Raw genomic sequence first — 9,937 nt, 5'->3', positions numbered from 1 at the left:
ACCGGGGCTTGGGGGGGGGGGGCGGGCTCGTAGCCTGTGTGGGGTTGACTTGGCGGCCCTGCGGTGCCCCTCCTCAGCGTGAGGAGAGATGTGAGGGGAAAGCGGTTACGAAAGCACGTTGATTGCACGGCGAGCAGTGAGAAACGGAGCTAAGCACCCTGTCACAGAATCATCAAATCACAGAATCATTAGGGCTGGAAAAGCCCTCCGAGATCATCTGGTCCAACCACCCCCCTGCCACCAATGTCACCCACTAAGCCATGTCCCCAGGCACCACGTCCAACCTCTCCTTGAACACCCCCAGGGACGGGGACGCCACCACCTCCCTGGGCAACCTGGCCCAACGCCTGACTGCTCTTTCTGAGCAGAAATGTCTCCTCGTTTCCAACCTGAACCTCCCCTGGCGCAACTTGAGGCTATTCCCTCTTGTCCTAGAACTTAGTCAACTTTATGGAATTGGACAGATTCTTTTTTATTATTATTTATTAATTTATTATTTTGTCAGTTTAAGTTCAGTAAAGAAATGCTACACACAATGTCTATACTGGCCATTGAGCGTTCTCCCTAGATCTCTGACCAGCAGCTGAGGTGCCCAGCTCACTTGCTGTGGTGGCTTTACCCTGCTGGGCAGCAGAACTCCGCCACAACTGCTCTCACTCCCCCTCCTCAACAGAACCAGGGGAGAAAATACGATGAAAATGGCTCATGGGTTGAGATAGAGTCAAGAAGTTCCCTCACCACTTACTATCACAGGCAAAATGCTCAGCATAGGGAGGTTAGTGTAATTTATTGCCTAACAGGCTAAAGCAGTGAGCGCTAAAGGCAAACCAAAAACACCTTCCCCCATCCACCCTCTTCTACCCAAGCAGCGCAGGGGAACAGGGAATGGAGGTCAGTCCCTGACGTTTCATCTCTGCTGCTCCTTCATGGTCACTCTCTGCCCCTGCTCTGCCGTGGGACCCATGGGCTGCAGGGGGACAGCCTGCTCCACCAGGGGCCTCTCCACAGGCCGCAGGGGAATTGTGCTGCGTGCCTGGAGCACCTCCTGCCCTCCTGCTGCACTCACCTTGGGGGCTGCAGGGCTGCTTCTCTCACATTTCTCACCCCTCTCTCCCAGCTGCTGTAGCATAGCAGGTTTTCCCCTTAACTCTGCTCTCCCAGAGGCCCAACCAGCACCACTCACGGCTCGGCTCTGGCCAGCAGCAGGTCCCTTTTGGAGCCAGTTGGAGCTGGCTCTGATCTGCCATGGGGCAGCTGCTGGGCTCTGCTCACAGAAGGCACCCCTACAGCCCCCCACTACCAAAACCTTGCCACATAAGGTCAAAACACTTGGACACCAAGTCAAAAACGAAGCAGTGTTACCAGGCTCTTCTGGAAGGTGTTGAGGAAAGTAAAACTTAAGCCCTCTAGCTTAGTTCTTGCACTGGTACTTCAAGATGAAGTCTGCACTACAGTACATCCTAGGTGACAAATGGATTTTCCTTTTCAATTAGCAGCCACTGCAGAAGATGAAGTGGGAACATTGCATAGCAAAGCAGGTTATCTCCTTCCTTCTGGTGGTGCCATGTACATAAAAAAGTCCAGAAGCATCAGGAGTGATCCCCGTTCCTTGTTGCGGGCATTGTGGCAGTTACTAAGCACAAACTATATCTTCTCATGGGACATTCATCTCAACAATAGCAGGATAAAAACAGTATAAAGAAACCTAAGTTATTGAACGTGACAGCTCCGAACTCACAGAACTTTACATGGGGACATTATCTGAGTATAATCAAGTTTTTGCTATTTCTAAGTAATAGCAGCATTGCTTAGCACCATGAGCACTGAATAACCATTAAAGTTCTTCTGTTCTTCTAACATCTTCCAGTCATCAAAGCATGTCATCATGCTGGTGCAGATCTTGCTTGTTTCACAGTCCGATTCCATCCCCGCTGAGTTTTGCTGCTTTGGATTCTTTCTGCTGGTGAAAATAAAATGACCTGCTTTAGGGGAAAATTATGTATTTGAGATGGGAGGGGTGAGGGGAGAACAGTAACGCAGTTTAATTCCAAACCCATCTTTCCGTTCATCTATGCAGGGTGCTGTTTGCCCACTTCCTACAGTGCAGTGTATTTTGATCTCATTTTGATTTCATTTGTGCTACCTTTAAAGGCAACATCTCTCTGTTTACCAGCACCACTAAAATAGTTATACTGCTTGGTAGATATTTTTCTATTTATTTTAGATCTCCTTTAGGAAGCTGATCACCTTCTGTGGTGGTTTTACTCGGCTGGGCAGCTGAGCTCCACCACAACCGCTCTCTCGCTCCCCCTCCTCAAACGGAAAGGGGGAGAAAATACGAAGAAAAGGGCTCAAGGGTTAAGATCAAGGGTGAAGATAAGGACAGGGAGATCACTCAACAGTTATTGTCACGAGCAAACCAGATTCAACGTAAGGAGATTAATGTAGGTTATTACATATTAATGATAAGCTAGAGCAGTGAGAAACTAAAAGCGAAAACGCATTCCCCTATCTATCCTCTTCTCCCTCCTCCTCCCGAGTAGCGCAGAGGAACGGGGCATGGGGGCTGCGGTCAGTCCCTGACGCTTCGTCTCCGCTGCTCCTTCATGGTCACTCTCTGCCCCTGCTCCGTGTGGGACCCATGGGCTGCAGGGGGACAGCCTGCTCCACCAGGGGCCTCTCCACAGGCCGCAGGGGAATTGTGCTGCGTGCCTGGAGCACCTCCTGCCCTCCTGCTGCACTCGCCTTGGGGGCTGCAGGGCTGGTTCTCCCTCCTCATTCTCCCAGCTGCTGTTGTGCAGCAGGATTTTTTCTCCCTTTCTTAAATCTTCTCTCACAGCGGCGCAAACAACATCGCTCATGGCTCGGCTCTGCCCAGCAGTGGGTCCCCTTTGGAGCCAGCTGAAACTGGCCCGTATCTGACATGGGGCAGCTGCTGGATTCTTCTCACAGAGGCCACCCCTGCAGCCCCCCACTACTAAAACCTTGCCGTGTAAACCCAATACACCTGCCCATGTGCACGTCCATAATGTAACAGCTAACACCAGATACTGATCTGTTGCTGCGTTTACACTTTCCGGGCATGTTAGAAGGTGCTGTGCTGTGGCACATCATTCTCCCCGTGACCGGCAGAACTGTGTGTACCACCACTGTTAGGCTCTGTTAGCAGCAGCCGCTTTTATTAGTAGGCAGAGGGAAGCTAGGTTGAGATCTTGGGGTGTCACAATCTGTCTGTTTGCTTCACAGGTTCTTTTGAGGAGCTGGCTAAAGTCTGGCTGAGTGGGGATTTGCTAGCCCGAAACAGGCATCCTTTGAAAGCAGTAGAGACTCCAGCCTTCGCTTCCCTCTTTTACTCTTCCAGCTTTTTAATATTCAAGATACTTCTGTGGCCAGAAGTCTGAGCAGGGCTGTTACTCAAGCTGTGACTGAATTGTTACTGGCCCAGGAGGGATGAGTGGACAGAAGTTGTGTCAGATGGTTAGCACTGCACAGCGGAGATTATGGTCGATTATGTATCGTGCTCATCTTGACTTAGAGACAAAAAGCTTCCTGCCACCCATTTCTCATAATGCAGTAGAAAAAATACAAGGTTTCTGTCCTTTACAAAGACCGGAGGGTTGGTCTTCAAATATTCATTGTATGTTCAAAAGTGAACTCCTTATGTTATCATAGCTTAGCAGCACCCCAATGAATGACTGCCAGTGCTTTGCAGGGCTCCACCTTACCGGCTACACAGAGTTGGAGCACAAGAGTGGCCGAGAATATTGGTAAACATCCCTCCAGGCAATGCTTTGCAACTTCTTGTAGGCAGAGCCACTGCCGTTCTTTCCCACTACCTGCTGTCAGAAAAAAAGGAGGTGGCCAACAAGAAAAAATACTGAAGTGCTGTAGCTCTGTCGGGAAGGCTGCACCGACCACCATATGCTCCATGCCTTTCCTGTTGCTCCACCAGTCTGCTTCCAGTCCCCCAACACTGTTCCTCCTTGCTACGGGCAGTGGATCTGAGATAAGCCTGAAGGCTCAGTCCAAACAATTTTGAGGTAAAAATGTTTCCTGCATCAGCATTTGCCCACTGGTGCTGAAGGGAAAAGAAATAAAACGCTGATTTTTCTTTTGCCACAGCTCTGACTGGAAGAATCGAGAACAATGAAACATAGAACAAAGACACTGAACTTCCAAAGAAAACAATGTTACGTGCAGACAGGCTTGAACCAGATAAGCTGAGATGATCTGTATCCTTGTATGAGAAGCTTTGCCAGGGAAAGCAGGCCAATCTTTGCTTCTATTTTGAAGCAGCACATCGTCATGTCAAAGACAAAAGCACAGACTGAGTATTTGGGGGAAAAAAAAAAAAATCATCCATTGCTGAGTACTCGAGTGTTTGAAGAATCATCCTGTGTTAACCAGCACATTGACAATGCGTGAAGCCCTGCTGCTGAAGAGCTGTTTCACCTACTGGCTGTGAGGTGGTGATAGCAACGGTTAGCAAAAACAAACCAGACAGAAAACTACTTGCCGCCACTCAGACTATTCAATTTTTCCACTTCAAGCATGAAGTAACTTAAAGATGTTCCAAAAGAAAAAAAAAAAAAAAAAGAAAGAAAGAAAGAAAGAAAAAAAGAACTGTACAGCTTGAAAACAGAGCAGCTCCTAGTTTGCTGTGCAGCCAGGCCACTTTCCCGATACTGAATTTGAGCTGATGGAAGACCGAACACCGATAACACTTATCACACTGATAATGAGTGATGAATTTATTTGAAGGTTTCCCTCCACAAAGGGATATGGGCTGGGGTTAGCATACATTAGACCATGGCGCATTCAGGGTCAGGCAGCCTGGATGAGTCGATTACCCAAAATCATGCATAGTTCTTAAGTCCCCAGGGGGCTGTGGAAGTGCCAGCCAACAAGAGAGGTGCCGTGCTGTGGAAATAACTTGCTCTTGTTCCACTGAATGAGTTTTTACACTTTCATCTCTGGCACTAAACGCAAATTAACTTCTTATAGCTGTGGCATGGTGGTTAGAAGGAGGCAGGGTACTCATCCACTCGTTTCCCCTCCTCATTCAGAAAAGCACATTTTTTTGACTGACCTTATGTTTGAATTTTCATGCCAGCCACAAAACAAAGGGCTGCTTTATTAGATCACTTGTCTACAGGACTTTGTAGGATTTAACGATCCTAGCTATGGCTGGGGAACAACAGAGCACTTTTCAAAGTGCAGAGCAAGTACTGAAACTTTGACTAAGGTTAAAATTCAAGTGGAAATAAACACATTGACACGCAAAGACCTTGACATATTTCTGGATGAATACAAATTGGCATTCGACAGTGATGTTAAAAAAAAAAATAGACATAATAACTTGTTAGAGTTCAAATGTCTTCACCAATATTTCCTGAGTGAGCAAGAGCACTGGACACAGATCCTGTTTTCAGATGGCCACGGTGCTGGTTCCAAGATAAACATGTATGAGTTATCCAACTGATGGTACAGAGTTCTGCTTTAAAAATAAAAGTACACCCCAACCTGAAAGAGAAGGCTATTACCGTCTTTATGTCTTCCACAGACACTTATTTATGGTATGTGGATACATCTTGTGCGTGTCAACAGTGGAGCTCAGCAACTATTGTATATCTTAGCTATGCAAATAGTCAGTCTTAACTATTTGCAAAATAGGAAAGTGTGTGTAAGATTAAAACCTGAATGTGCTCAATTTTAAGCATATCCAGTCATCACAGCTTCACTGAAAATATGTTTTAGATTAGTCATTTTCCGAGTGAAGTTGTTATGTCTTACCTGAGACCTTGCACGATGATGCTCATCCGCTAACGGCTGACAAGGCAAGGTGGCTCAGGACGCTGCTCTGTAGCCAGTGTTTCTTCCGTAGCTGCCACATTGCCCTCCCACGCTCTCAGCAGGGTGGCAGGCTGTCAAGAGAAACACCATTAAATGTTTTGTATCGCACAAGCATAAATACACAGTCAAGCCCTGAACTACACTGCAATGCTCACAGCATCACAGGGCCACCCTGAGCTGCTGCTCAGCCCCACAACTACCTTTTGGAGACCCCCAAGAAGAAGTCCCCAGCCCCGCCGTTCTGCTGGGGCTCAGGGGAGCCTCTTGTGCTCCGCTTGGTGCCCAGCACCTCCTGTCCTGTCCCAGCACCACTGACAAGGGCCTGGCTCCATTTTCTTTGCACCCTCCCTTCAGGTGGGCATGAACGGGACCCCCCAGAGCCTCCCCTTCCCCAGGCCGAGCAGCCCCGGCTCTCGGCTTCTCCTCCCCTCAGAGGGGCTCCAGGCCCTGCAGCCCCTTCCTGGCCCTTCACCGGCCTCTCCCCATTGTGTCCAGGTCCCTCTTGTCCTGGGGAGCCCAGAGCTGGGCCCAGCGCTCTGGGTACAACCCCACCGGTGCTGAGGGGAGAGGAAGGGTCCCCTCCTTGTCCTGCTGGGGACACCTTGACTAATTCAGCCCAGGTCACCTCTTTGTGGCATGGGCACGTTGCTCATTTCATTCTTTCCCCCAAAAAAGGAGGAACATAAGAAGCAAAGTCTTGAACTTTCATTTCCTAGGAATTTGGGAAGTAGACTTGTTCACTTCTAGAACTGCTCGTTTATTATTGTAACAGGAGGTAAAACCTTGCATTTGCCCCACATCCTTGTGGATGACCGTGATGTAACTTGTCACGTAAATCCTCAGTTCTGTGAGTATTTGATGAGCGCGAGATGTTTGTCTTACTACGCTCACTAAATTGTATGCAACTCATCACATGCATTTAAGAAATGTAATGTTGGTTTGTATAAACATTCTCAGGAAATAGGATTAGTTCTAAACATAGTATGAGAAGGGGAGTCACTAAAGGATTATTGAGTTCTGTCCTGTTAACTGTTGAATGCCAATAAATAAATAATTAGGTCATAAGGGCAAAAGGACCAGGGTACTGATTCGGACCAGACACCCTGTTAGTCCAGTGCGTTGTTTCCAACAGTGTCCATAAGCAGCTGACAAGGAAAGTAACAGTGATACTTCCCCACCAACTGCTCTTCCAGTTCCTACTGCTTTCCTCTCAGAGAATTTCCTGAACCTGATGTGATTTGTCTGCTTGGTAATCCTCAACAGAACTCTCCTCCCCCAAATCCTAATTTCCCTTTTAACCCAGGTAAACCTCTGCACCCACAGCCTCTGGCAACGACTTCCACAGCCCAGCTGCCCACGGCATGTAGAACCACCTCTTCTGTCTCTACATCTACATCAATATGTAAATGCATACTGACTTTTTTGCATGTTTTTTTTTTAAACATTGTGGCATTAAACGTTGTGGTAATTAAACATTACCCTGAATTTCTCAGGCTTGTTTCTGATGTCCTCATGACTTACACACAGATTGTTCCCCCTGCTCCTCCATAGCCTACAACAACGACTTCCCTAACAAATCATTTTTATTCCTTCAAGAATAATTATCGCTGGATAGATTTATCCTGTAGCTCTAGCCTCATCTCGTTTTTCTATTGCTTGTAGCAAAGTGTTCCCAGTGACATGCAGTGAACTTTGAAAGACATTAATTTAGTAATCACGCAGTCACTGCATTTTAAACCTATGGATTAAAATTGAGTGGTTCATGGAAAAGTCTGAATGGGTGAAAGACAGCTTGGAGTCTTACCAAAGAATTGCAACTTGTGAGTCCTTATTGCGCAGCTCAGAGCTTAGTTTGTTACTCAGAAATCTGAGGGCCATCAGATGGGATCAGCTCAGTCCATCCAGTCCACCCCTGACTTCATCAGCACTGTGGTGCCAGGCACGAGCTGCACAGGAGTGTCCACCACCCGCTTTTCCCCAAGCAAGTCCATGTACTCTGAGCTCCCTCTGTCTCTCGTTTCATCCCCCAGCTAATTCTCGGAGGATAGAGACAGCAGCTTAACCTCAAAGCAGTTCGCTGCAGCTTTTAACTTTATGCCACATGACGTAGAAGTGACACAACCGGCTCGAAGTATTCCTGCACCCCGCTGTTCGCTCCTGTCCTGCAGCGACATGACGGGTTCGGTGGGGAAAGCTGCGAGAAGGATCGGAGAACAGAGCAAGAAAAAAGAGGCAGTGGACCTCTCTTTAAAGAAGTCATCTCTTTTAGAGCTCCGTCAGTTCCCCAATCCAGCTCAGACCAGAGCCCCACGGGCCCATCGGTGCAACCAAAGAAGCGGTGCAGGAGGACGATGCGAATATTTTGAGCCAATACCACCGAATGCTTTGAGGAGGTTTCACATTGCATTCACCCATGAGCCAAGCAGCAACTTGGAATATTTTTATCAGCAGGGAGCCCTGCGTACTCTGACTTTTAAAAGCCTGAGCTGCACAAGCAATAAGCCAGCTGTGTTTTCTGCTAAATGTGGCCCCATCAACACGCTTTCATCCCGTACTTGACTTGCAGTCCACGTGAAGGGGGGTCTAAAGGACACAATGCCTCTGCAAAGGGAATTAATAATCAGTTAGGCGCTTATCTGTACTGGCAAAGAATCACACCGCTTTAATCCTAACTTAAACGAGCAAACTGGAAATAAACCTTAATTTTTCTGCTGTTACCCTGACCTTCATCTTCCTCATTCCCTCTGCAGGAAGAAGCACAAGTGGGTGGCTTGGCAAGGCGGAGCAGGGCACAGCCAGAGCTCACGGGCCAAGTGCCGGAGGGTTTGTGGGTGAAGGCACCAGACAGGACTCCTCGTAGCTCTTTCTCCCAGCCGAGCTGTTTGTGCAGCAGTCTGATCCAAGGTTACAGCTGCCCTACGTCAGGGCTGACCCTGGGCACAGGAGGGGCAGGTTGCAGAGCCTGTCGGGGCACTCAGGGCCGTGACAGCCACCTCCCTTCCCATCACAGTTTGTCCCCACGCCTCGCAAATGTTTGGGTTTGGATTGGCAGCTGTTATGAAATGCTCAGGTCTTAGCTGAGCGTGCATCCCATCCCCTGGCATGCCAGATTCTTCCTGAGGTGGCCAAGGGCCACGATTCAGGGGGCAGCACTGTGAAATGCTCCATGCAGGCTCTTCCTGGCCTGGGGTCGAACCAGTGGGCACCCATACAGGCGGCGTGGAAGCAGCGTTTCCACGTGTGTCAGAGAAGCAAGGCCAAGACCTACCTCTGTAGGCTGGCCGGAGCCCTGTGCAGGGTTTGGAGACAAGTCAGGAGTCTCCTAACGAAGGGCTTGGTCCCACAGCCCCCAAGCAAGGAGAGCAGAGAGCTCCAACGAGAGCAGCCAAGGGTCCAGCAGACTCCAGACACGTCCATGGCATCCAGGCAGGGCCAGGAAGCCAACTCAGGCCGGGATCAGCAAGGTGGGAGGCTGGGCACAGACAAACCTCAAGCTGAGCATGAGCTTGAGTTCCTGAAATATGTGAAATAAACCCCAAATGGGTCTTCCCACGGCAACTCCTCACTCACACTTCGCGGCAGGCTGACCCAAGGCTGCACGGCTTCAGCACAGGCAGCTACAGCCCCTTTGTGAGGGGAAGGGAGGAGGTTGTAGGGCCTAGTGGTGCACGCAACACCCTGACGAAAGCCTCCTCTGGTTCTTCACATCCTCTTGCCACACTCTATCAACATTTAAGACCAGACGCTTCGGCCAGGGCCCTCTCAAGCTGCCTGGGAGTTGGTGCAGGCCGTGAGGGAGCTGGTCACAGCTTTGTGTCCCTCAGCACAGAGCCTCGCGCTCTCTCTTCCCTCTCCCCTTCATCCTGAGTTGCGGTAGCTTCAGACTTCTCCAAAGATGACATCTGCTTAATGTTGGAGAGATTTGCTGTTTCTTGGGAACAGGCAGGACACTCAGCCCTGTATAAATGTTATGACAGCTCTTCCCCCGAAGAGCCAGCATTCTGCCTCCGCCTCAGGCGATGCTGTGGCACCTAAAAAAGCATTCACAGGAGGCAGTTTAAAAACTTGGGCATTTTTTTTTTTT

At 49.0% G+C, this 9,937-nt stretch overlaps 1 long non-coding RNA gene across 2 annotated transcripts; it reads right to left on the bottom strand.

The window, feature by feature from the left end:
* Positions 1–56: 56 nt before the first annotated feature.
* Positions 57–8,799, bottom strand: LOC308189514. Of its 2 annotated transcripts, none has more exons than XR_013946419.1 (3): positions 8,578–8,799; positions 5,794–5,924; positions 57–1,960 (listed from the first exon to the last, which is right to left on the bottom strand). It is a non-coding gene; the product is annotated as an uncharacterized lncRNA (long non-coding RNA). The 2 variants fall into 2 exon arrangements; XR_013946420.1 differs by having other exon boundaries at positions 57–1,957.
* Positions 8,800–9,937: the final 1,138 nt, after the last annotated feature.

Source organism: Anser brachyrhynchus (assembly GCF_964034855.1).
Source record: "Anser brachyrhynchus genome assembly, chromosome: 2".
NCBI lineage: Eukaryota > Metazoa > Chordata > Aves > Anseriformes > Anatidae > Anser > Anser brachyrhynchus.
The sequence above is the reverse complement of the archived record's forward strand: the minus strand, read 5'-3'. Positions and strand labels throughout refer to the sequence as shown.